This window comes from Neomonachus schauinslandi, chromosome 6 (genome assembly GCF_002201575.2).
Source record: "Neomonachus schauinslandi chromosome 6, ASM220157v2, whole genome shotgun sequence".
In the NCBI taxonomy this organism is placed as follows: domain Eukaryota; kingdom Metazoa; phylum Chordata; class Mammalia; order Carnivora; family Phocidae; genus Neomonachus; species Neomonachus schauinslandi.
The window spans coordinates 59,662,198-59,672,765 of NC_058408.1; the positions used below are offsets into that span (position 1 = coordinate 59,662,198).

General features: G+C 39.5%; 1 protein-coding gene across 3 annotated transcripts in view; it reads right to left on the bottom strand.

The window, feature by feature from the left end:
* Positions 1-5,606, bottom strand: part of GREM2 (gremlin 2, DAN family BMP antagonist) — a 104,868-nt gene extending 99,262 nt beyond the window's left edge. The window contains exons 1-3 of one of the 3 annotated variants that reach the window (XR_002479944.1): positions 5,495-5,606; positions 907-986; positions 338-501 (exon numbers count right to left, since the gene is read on the bottom strand). The gene's annotated coding sequence lies outside the window, so the exon portion shown is untranslated. Of the gene's footprint in view, positions 1-337; positions 502-906; positions 987-4,937; positions 5,060-5,494 lie in introns of those variants that run through there. The other 2 variants (XR_002479943.1, XM_021682680.1) reach the window with 2 other exon arrangements.
* Between the last annotated feature and the right edge of the window lie 4,962 nt (positions 5,607-10,568).

Here is a 10,568-nt window from a genome sequence, read left to right on the forward strand (position 1 = left end):
ACTGCTATACAAAGAAGAAGCTCAATAGCTATCTGTTGAATGAATGCTTGCATAAATGGTTATATTCTTGGTTATAACCAATTGCCTCAATCAATAAAACTTGCATAAGATAAATCCTCAGAGTTGTGGTAAGGATTAAATTACATACTATGCAGGAATGTGTCTAGTATAACCTGGCATGTGTTATGCATTCAACAAATGCTAGATGAATCTTAATTTGTAAAATGATCAAAAAGGGAAAATTAAAGATAGCTTGAAAATTTGATGAGATTTAGATTCCTAGAAAAAGCAGTTGGCAATGAAATCTCATAGAGCTGCTGGGTTTTTATTAACTGTAAGTACAATATCACACATCTATCAACTTTCCTGCAACACTCCTACTACAATTAGAGAATTTAATGCATTATCCAGGGTGTGTGTTGTAATTGCATAAAAGCAGAGTGAGGTGGCGAGTTTCCCATAGGTGATAAGATTAGCTTCCTCCAGCTTTTAGAGTCACAGCTGTAGAAACAGAATAATTTTTAATGCAGATGGTATTTGTACTAGACAAAGTCAACTCAGCTTAGCATTTCACATGAGCTAGTCAAGTGTTCCCCTGCTCTGTGTGTTCTCTTTTTCCCCCTCTCTCGCTGTTTAAATAAATTATAGGAGTGGAGAATTTTAGTTTGGAATGACTACTAATCCATAACATGAAAGTCATGTTTGTGAATATTTGTGCTCGTGGCATCATATCCTTCAAAAACTCTTTTGGGAGAATTTTTTCCTTAAGTCATGTAGTTCCTTTGTCTCTAGTTCCCTTGCATTCACAATTCAGAAGGATTTTCTTATTGTGACTAAGAACTAACTATCGGGTATGTCTTCTCCTGAGGGTTACTGTATCTGCCAGCATTCTGTAATCTTACTTACCCTGCTTTGCCTCTCAAACCGGGAAGTGCCTTCAAAGAGATTTCCCCTTCAGTCATGGGATTCCTTTATTGCAAAGTAATCTAGAAAAAAGAGATGGAACCCAGAGTTTCTCTGACTGCAAGGAGCTCGGAAGGACTATATTAAAAACTGAGAAAGAGCAGTGGAGCTTCTCAGCTCCTAGGATTTACCTCTCCCTCCCTTGTTGCAGGCACCCCACGATTACAGCACTGTGCCTGGTTCTACAGTGACCCTGGACGAATGTACCCCCTTCACCCAAGCATCCACAGAAGCCCTGGGGCAACTGCGTCATTCCAGACAGTACATGGGAGTGCTGCAGAGGCTAATCTGGCTGAGAATGGGGGAGACACACAGTGACCTCCCTTTCTTCCCAGACACCAAGAAATCTTTACTTCGTCCTTGAAAAAAACCTTTTGCTTTGATTCAAGGACACCACACCTCCTAGCAGAGTACAGTGGCACCAGAGAGAAGCACTTCCAAGGCTGAGCCCTGCTGGGCAGACCCTGAGGGTCCCAGGAGTCACACTCTCCAGAAGCCTCAGCACTACCCTTTCATGGCTTCTCGATCACCTCGTGTGCCCATCCCCAGCCCAGTGTCCCTTCTGCCTCCTCTTCTCTCAGGAGAAACCTCAGCTTTTCGCCAAGACTGCTTTTTTCTGGGCCTCCCAGACTTTGTTTTAAAGCACCCCCCCAAGCTGCATTCTACAGCCTTCATATTTAGCAGCAAGTTATGTGGCATTTGAACCAAAGATGGCAAGGTGACAAGGGTGTTCCTGAAGCTAAAGTCACCAATCTAGCTAAATTAGGATGAAGCATGCAGGAATTATCACTGCCAGCTACAGGTTGCCCACTTTAAGAGTGATTTTTCTCTCTTCTATGCACATTTACAGTTTGTCTCTAGAATATGGCTGATCCGTGAAAGTAAGAACAGTGTAGGCTTATTAGCCATGAGTTTCTAAAAGGCTGGACTAGGTGTAGTAGGGATTAGGTTTGACCAATCTCTGACATTTTAAGAGGTAGATGCATAATTCTTATTTTTTAGCACGTCTTAGACTCTGGAAACCAGTAAAAAAAAAAAAAAAGAAAAAGCTATTCTAGCTCTTCTGTTTTGAAACCAAATTCACTAGGATTCTAGAGACACTATTGACTGTCAGTGTACAAAATGTATTCTTGTGGCCCTGAACCTGCCTTTGAGACATGCTTAAAACAAAGGCTAGGTGTATGGAGAAAAGCAGTTCATAAACATTTCCCCTGGAGGACAAACTCAAGAAACCCTGTTCTCTCTCTTCTTTTTTTTTCTCTGTATTCTACTTCCCTTTCTCCTACCCATCTCCTGGCAGAGTAAAGATAAAGAGCACTTGGATAGCTTCAAAGAATGAAGCTAATTCAAAGAAAGAGAAGTTGAGTTCTCTCTTAAATAGGTTGCTTTCTTTATTTTGCTGGGCGGCACCAACTCTGGAGGCAAAAGTAGAAACAAATCTTTCTGAATGGTGTATCCCTTAGCAAGTAAGGCTCTAGACTCAGTTTTTCAAAGGGAAGAAGGCACATACGGTTAGGGAGACAGGTTTAGCTATTTTGGAGATTGGAGTCTCCCCTTGGTCAAGAGGAGACGTCACTTTTTACAGTTTGCGTGCTGCCCTCTCCTGGCCTGTGTGTAGGGGAGTGTTAACAGCGCATCAAATGTCTTTATTTTCATCCCATACCTGTGTGCAAGGTACATGTGTACACATGAGAGTTTGTTTAAAATATTCAGGAAATCTCACTAAAAGTTTATACTGGAAGCGTATTTGAGGAAATAAACTCATTATTCCTTTAACTCTTGGATTCATATTTAAGGATGCCCATCTTTATAACATCTCCCCTCACACCCGTGGTACTTTGACCCTCTCCCTATTCATTCTCTTACTGCCATGTGGCTCTGGGACTCCGCTCTGCAAATCAGTGATCCACATGAGCTGGGTCCTATGGATGAGCTGGCCAATCAAAGACATACTCCCAACTAGAAGTGGTGGCCGTAGGCAATATCTGTTATTTAGATTAGTGGTTTGAGGACCATACTTTAGCCTGACTTGGGATCAAAATTAATTCTATACATTATTAGGTCAGTGTGTCCAATTTATATAAAAGAGAACTCTGTGGTAGGAAGAGAAACAGCTAGGCAAGCAAACACAGGCGTAGATGGCACCAGAGGCCAAGTTTATAATTGTATACTTTCCCCTTCAAAACAATTTGTCTTATTTGCTGGCTCTTTGTGTGACTGGTTTTAAGCCCAATACTTGGCACATTTGGTTGCAATAATTCATCACTTTCTCCTAAATAGTTAAAGGGCCCTGATACTGAGAAAATGCTTGCAACCCGGCCTGACTGCTCTAGCAATGCTGAGGTGCAAACGAGGCTGGTCTAACCTGCGCCTCTGCAGCCTCCCGGTGCTTGTCCTTGACCTAGGCCGGCCAGTCCTCTCCATATCAATAAGAACCGGCGCCCAGACTGGGAGCTTAATTCCATTCCTTTGCTTTAGAAGAAGAGGACTAAGGAAGAGGTGTTTACTTTAAAGAGAGTTAAAGGCATGTGCCTTGTTTAAACTTTACCAAACTTATAACTTGCGGGTATCTAAATCTCTAGCTGGCCATACTAAAATGCACAGGGAATGAACTTTTGATTACTTCTCTCAGTGAAGAATGATAGCACAAAACAACGAGTAATCAAAGCATTGTTGACATTTATCTTTGAAAAGCCATCAGCGTCTCTTAGTCCAGACAAAGTGTGTATATATATATATGTTCAGCCTCACATTTACTTTGTCACTACCGACATGCCCAAAATCGCTTTAGAGTTTGAATGGCAAGAGGGAAATGGGTCTCAATTTATTTCAGATATTATATTTATAGATTGAAAAATGTTTATGGTGATGCAAAACTACACTTTTAGCTGCAAATAGAATTTAGTTGGGTCAATTAATTAGTATTTATTTAAATAGGTAAATTCTTGACAGTTTCCTTTGTGATATAAGAGAAAAATATTCATCTCTAAAATCAAAATGCTCTCTCCTAAATATTCACTTGCCATGTCTATTCTTTGACATGATTTCAAAAATACCCGTGAAATCATTCAAACTTGGCATTGGGCAAAAATATGAACAGTTTTCAAGACTCCGTGGTAGAGCTAAGCATGCACTTTCCTTAATGACAAAAGATTAATTTGATTAAAAAAAACCCCCACAGGTCAATGTAAGTTCTCCATTGTGATATGTAAAACAAATACCTTTCTTATATCTTCCTTATCTACCTTGGGCAGGCACATGTCTTGGATAAGGCGTGCCCTAAAAAGCAGGCATGACAGAATGGGGAATTGATTGTGAATTAGCAATGGAGGGTTTGAATATGTTCTACCAAGAACCCACTGAGAAGAGTGCTAATAAGATAACATCCTCCATTGGTTCTGCACCTGCCATTCTCTTGTGGAACTAGAGTCCCAATCTGTGTATGTTCTTCACTGCAGGAAAAGCTCTTTATCCAGGGATTCAGAGCAGCTATACCCCAGTTATTTGAGGATCGCCCAAAGCAAGACTAATCTTTTAACTCAGCCTTCATTCAATCCCCACTGGCTTTTCCAAGGCAAAGACTGAACTCATTAAGCAATGTTAATTTAATCACAAGTGATCAACAGGAAGAAAAAAGTTACATAACCATCTTCAAAATTCGAAAGCAAACATGGTAAAATCCCCGGAAATAGATTTTTTTTTTTTTTTACAAAATTCATTTCTCAAAATAAAATGAATAGACAGGAAAAGAAGTGGCCAGATGTCTACCGATTTTAGTATCAAATAAAATCAAACCAAAAATGGGCATTTCCTCACAAGTGTCACATTTATGACACAGTTCCAATTCATGACTTTTCAATGTAGTAAACATGAAGTCTTGGAACTCATCCTGCCTGCGGGTGCAGAATACAAATGCATTTTCAACTCATAAGACAATGTAAAAATAAATCAGGTACAGAAGAGGAGTCACTGACCATCACATTGAGAAATCTCGCTCTCCCTTCTCTCCCTTTCTTCAACCACAGCGAAGCGATCCAGTGCTGTTTCACTCATGAGCTTAGTCCACGTTGGCCATACGCTTTAAAGATCAAAACCATGCTCAAGCCCGCTCTGGTTCCTATTCCTTAGAGGAGGATCTTAACCTGATAGGTAGGTGGGAATGCTCAAAGCCTGCTTTCTAACAATCAGACGGTGTTTGACTTGCTATTAGGTCACAACTATAACGGAGGTCACCAAGATCTATAAGTGGGCAGCGTGACAACAGGCAGATACTGATGTTATTTTAAAGAAAGAGACGACGGTCAAGTTTGAAGTTCTTTGCTTTACACCCACGGAGAATTCAATAGGTGAATAAACCCCGTGGCCTCCAAACACACGTTAACAGCTTTATAATCGAAGGTGAATCAAGATAGACAGTGCTTTCTACTCTGACCCACAGTGGAACCAACGACGTCAATTACTTTTCAGTGCCTTGTGAAGGTAGAAATCAGAAACCGTGTCTGTGCCACATTAGTCGTGACAAGCTGCGTACCTGCAATGACGTGATGGAAGCCTCCTCCTCGGGTCCCTCTCCTCTGAGCTATAGAGTCCACCGCGGACTGTGCGCCGGCTCTCCCTCGGCCGCCTTCGGGGGCCCGCGGCCGGACCACCGCGGCCGCGCATGCGGAGGCGCGCGGGCTGGGGGCGGCGGGGAGCCGGCTCCGCGGTGCGCCCTGGGCCGCGGCTCGCAGATGTGCACCGGCCCCAGACTCGGCTCTGACTCCGCGCGGCGCTGCACCGGGATATTATCGCAGTCTGGGATTTCTATTGGCTCCGCACACCAAACAAATCACACCAGCCACCCCCCTTCTCGGTTTCACTCAGCGCTTGTTTCTCATCTAACCCACAAACATTGCAGCCACACACACTTCACTCGCTTGCAATGTTTCTCTTTTTCTCCTTCCAGTCTGGATTTACAACCCTGTGGTCAGCTATAACATTTTTTTTTAGCAGACTTCCAATCCAAACCTTCTTGTTTATGTAGAGAAATTCTCCATCCCTAAACCCGCAAAAACCACTCATTCCCCTCAGATCTTCTTCCTCCTTTTGTTGATGGGTTTGCAATGTGAAGAATGTACAAAGCCTGTGTGTGATGCGTCCCCGTGTGTGTGCGTGCGTGTGTGTGTGTGCGCGCGCGCACACACACACACGCACGCACACACACCGGGCTCCTTTTGTTTAGAATAATTGAGGCCAATGAAATTAAAGGCAAGCTGAGCCTAATAACCTAAGTGAGAGCTCAACTAATAAAATCTTGAATGAATTCAGTGGAAAACACTCATTGCTTGAGTTTGTTTTCTGTTCCAAATAGCGCTTTGGTCATTATCCCTATTTTTGTTTATTGAATGCAGAGGTTTCTAATGCAAATCAGACTTTACAGCATCCAGTGAACATGGAACAATGACGCCAGACCAATTCTCGTGCTGCGTGGGCTCCGTGTGTTATATCAGAAGGCTCCAGTGACGCCTGCATGCTCTTGCATGTTTCCTTTTTTTTTTTTTTTTTAATTTTTTGGTCTTGTCTCCACTGATGGTCTCAAGAGACTCTTAGTGTGATTCACTGGCCAAAGAAAGCTGGAGAGACTCTGCTGATAAAGTTTTCTGAGTTAAAAATTTCAATCTTTGTATGTCAATAGTGATAAACCCTCAGCAGAGAATGAGCCCCCTAATTTTTTTCTGAGATCTGACAAACCTGACTGGGAAAATTGAGAATAAAATAAAATTTCACTATGTTTCCTAAAACAGACCCTCCCTTAGGTTCCATCCCCCCTAAAATCATTTTCACTTATGCCTAATAACATTTTAATGGCAGTTATTCTTGACAAGAAATCTTGCTTCTGAAATCACTGAGCTGTATTTTGATTTTTGACTTGAAATTTTCCCCCCAATGTTATGCCTTTTGTATACTATTTGGTTTTTGATGTTCTGGTTTCAGACCAGCTCATAACACATTTTGTTGCAAAGTCACAGGAAACAAAAATTAGTTTTTGAAATTTATTATCACCAAACTACCTGCTTGCTTTTCTTACTTGGACATGTTCCAAGAAGCCTTATTTTTCAGAATGGGCCAACCCAAAACCAGCTGAAATTGGCAAAAGAAATACAAAACAAAACCACATTTGGCCACATTGGTTTCTGCCAACAACAATCCAACTTCAAATGGCATCTCCTTATTACTTTTTCAACTCTAATCCATCCCTTTTCTTTAGGTAAGCAGTTAGAAAAAATAACACTGACATAAACCTTTGAATGTGTGAAGTGTATTTCCTCTAAAGTTCTCAACAGTCATAGAAAGAAAGGAGTTATAGGTAAGACTTTCCAGATTTTCCAGGTGGAGAAACAGAGTCAGAGAATGATAAAGTGACTTGCCTCAGTTATGAAGGTAGACAGCAAGCAGAGCTGGGAGATTGGATGACTGCTTTCCTTCTTATCTTTTTGAGATTACCATTCTATACAAAGTATTCAGCTCAAAAGAAAGTGAAGTGTTAATACAGCAGATTTGGATTCCTGTGTGCCTTTGCTTAGACGAGCTAACAATTCATGAAATCATCTGACCAACTTGGTAAATAGTTACTTTACACATTATTCTGGGACAGATCATGATATGTTCTGATACGTTGCCAATAATTTGTACTTTCTTAGAGTTGCCTTTCTAAAAAGAAAGAAGTGACTGATAAAAACAAGCAGGTTGTTATATTTTCTGCTTGTTATTTGGGGGGCCCATTATTGCTCTTTCTATTCCTGAAAAGACAGTACAAATAAAAGCATGGATAACTTAAAGTCACAGATAAATCTTAAACTTTATTTTAGTTGCTAATTCAATGCCTTCTTTCTTTCATTAATGGAAAGATATACCTCTTATACCCAGTCAGTCATGTAATTTAGAGAAAATAAATTATTACTATTTGTTTTTCTACATTTTACTCTTTTGATCATTTTGCGACTTTTAAAAGATTTTTTTCAAAAACATTTTCTCAAATGCTGCAATTAAATGAGCTCTTGATAAATGACATAGGTGGTGGTAATAAGAAAAACTGCATCTCAGAAGGCACTACAGCAAACTGCCAAGCGTAGTAATGGCAGAACAAGCCTATTTCATTTTCCACTCATTCGGCCACATCAGGATCATCCTGTTTAGCTCAGTGTGGCACCTTTTACAGGAGACATTCGCAAATTAGCATGTATCCAGAAGAGTCCATAAGATAGTGATTTTGGATATTATAATTTATAGGAGATGATGAAGAGAATTGGACAGTTTGTCTTGGAGAAGGGACTTGGGGTAGACATGATAATTTGCAAATAATATATGTGAAAGAGGAAGTATGTTTATCATCCATATTTGCTTTAAATGTATTGTCATTTTCACAAGTATTTTCTTACTTGAATCTTTTAACAACCCTATGAGGAATATGGGGCAAAAAATATTAGCCTGATTTTATAGATAAAGCCTGTATAGGAAAGTATAGTAAAATAACATGATTTAGTTATGGGTATGCCACTAAAGGATGGGAAAACCTGAAATGCATTCCAAGCCCAGTGCTCTTCTGGGGAGAAGTTAAAGGAGGTGAACAAAATTCAGAATAGGGCAGGACTTTTCATAATTAGAGCACGCAAGCAAATGTAAGGATTTCCTGGCAAACTGATGATTTCCCAGTGACTGAAGTGGTCAAGAAAGGGCTCACAGTCATCTAAAGAGATTATTAAAGCATTGCTGAAAAGGCTAACCTAGATGATCCAGGGTTTATTTCAGTTTGACAACATCTTTGGTTCTGTTATGGACCTTTAAAAAATTGTAAAAGAACTTATAATTTCACTGAATGATCTTCATGACATGTTACTAAGTTTAAAAGGATTATGATTATAATATATTTCTGGACTAAAGATTATAGATGGCCTTTTAACCTTTTACACATATGATGGATATGCACCATTTGTAATAGGAAAAACTTTAAAAAACAACATAAAGGAGAATAAAAGAGGTTACAATTTTTTCTCTACTATTCAAAGATATGAGATTTACACATAGCTAGTATGCTGAAGACTGAATTTCTAATAAGATAAGCATCATACTCTCGATGTTTTCTATACCTATTTATCGTTTTCTTTCCAACTTGTGTTAGATGCATTTTTAATGCTGTTATTTTTTTCTTGGTTATCTCATATTCATCTTGGTAGCTTTCTTCTAACCTGTCAATTTATTGATAAATCTACAAATGCTTGTTTAGTCCTTTTCTAGTTATAGTCATTTTCCTTAGATTATCATGACAGTTTAAATTTAAAATTAAAATGAGTTTAATATATGACATTTTTAATTCTTCAATTTAAATATATATTCTTCCATCAGATTAAAATCTTCATTTTATAGAAAGGCAGAAACTCTATTTATTAATGTTGTATACATACATCAAAATCTCCAAAAGAATTAATATTTAGGATTCACTGATATATATGCATCTATCTCTTAACCACCCACACATTTCTGCTGTTTACATGTATGGAATAGCATTTATCTCTCTTGTGTCACAATATTCCTGCCCTAAATGCATAAGAGTGATTTATAAGATTTATAAGAGTTTTATAGCAAAAAATATAGCCCTTCCTGGGTTGCAGAATAAACTCCTTGGGCATGAGAGTGCCATCTGTCATGTTTGTGTCACCCCAATGGAGCAGAGAACACAACCCACAGAGGAGCTTGGGAAATTAACAGGAATGGGAATGACCACATATTCAGCTCAAGCCTTATATTTTCCCTTAAGACCCAGGGAGCAGGTGGCTGTGGGTTTTTTTGATTCATTAGTTCATGCTTATTAGATGTCAGCAAGGCCTCTGCACTGTACTCTTAGTTCTGAGATATGGATGGAAAGAGGTGAAGAGGGCAGACTTAAGAGTGAAGGGAAGATAGAACCACCTTTGACCTCCATGTGCTTATGACATAGCAAACAGAAGAGATAGCGAAAATAAGATTTAGTAATGACAAATGTAGTTGAGATAATGGCCAGGACAGTCTCAATTATGGTGCCTGCCACCCCACAGCTCTTTCCCCAACTTCACAGCCAGCTAAGGAAGCACTCCTAGATAGTTTCATACATGAGTACAGATGCCTCATATTCATGTCCCTCTGGCTACAGGTATCAGACTAGACTAGGCTCAAAGGCAGGCAATCTGCCATCCATGCAGAGATAATGGTGGTTAGCTGTCAATCAGATTTTCTCTTTTGAGGATCTTGAACTAAGGCTATCTACGTATCTATCTGTCTATCTATCTATCATCTATCTATCTATCATCTATCATCTATCATCTATCTATCTATCTATCATCTATCTATCATCTATCTAATCTATCCATCTATAGTTGGCAGTTGATAGCAATGATGTTATCTTAAAGAGTCTGAAAATCAGAGAAAAGAGAATATACTATGTATGATTATGCTAAAAATGATCTTTTATGAAGTTTTGACTAGGAATGCAGCACTAAGAATGCAAGACAAGAGGAGGTCCAGTTGCTCAATCTTTCTTAGCTTCCACGAGCTCTACCTATATTTCCCTTGTTTCTGTGTGCATTCTTATA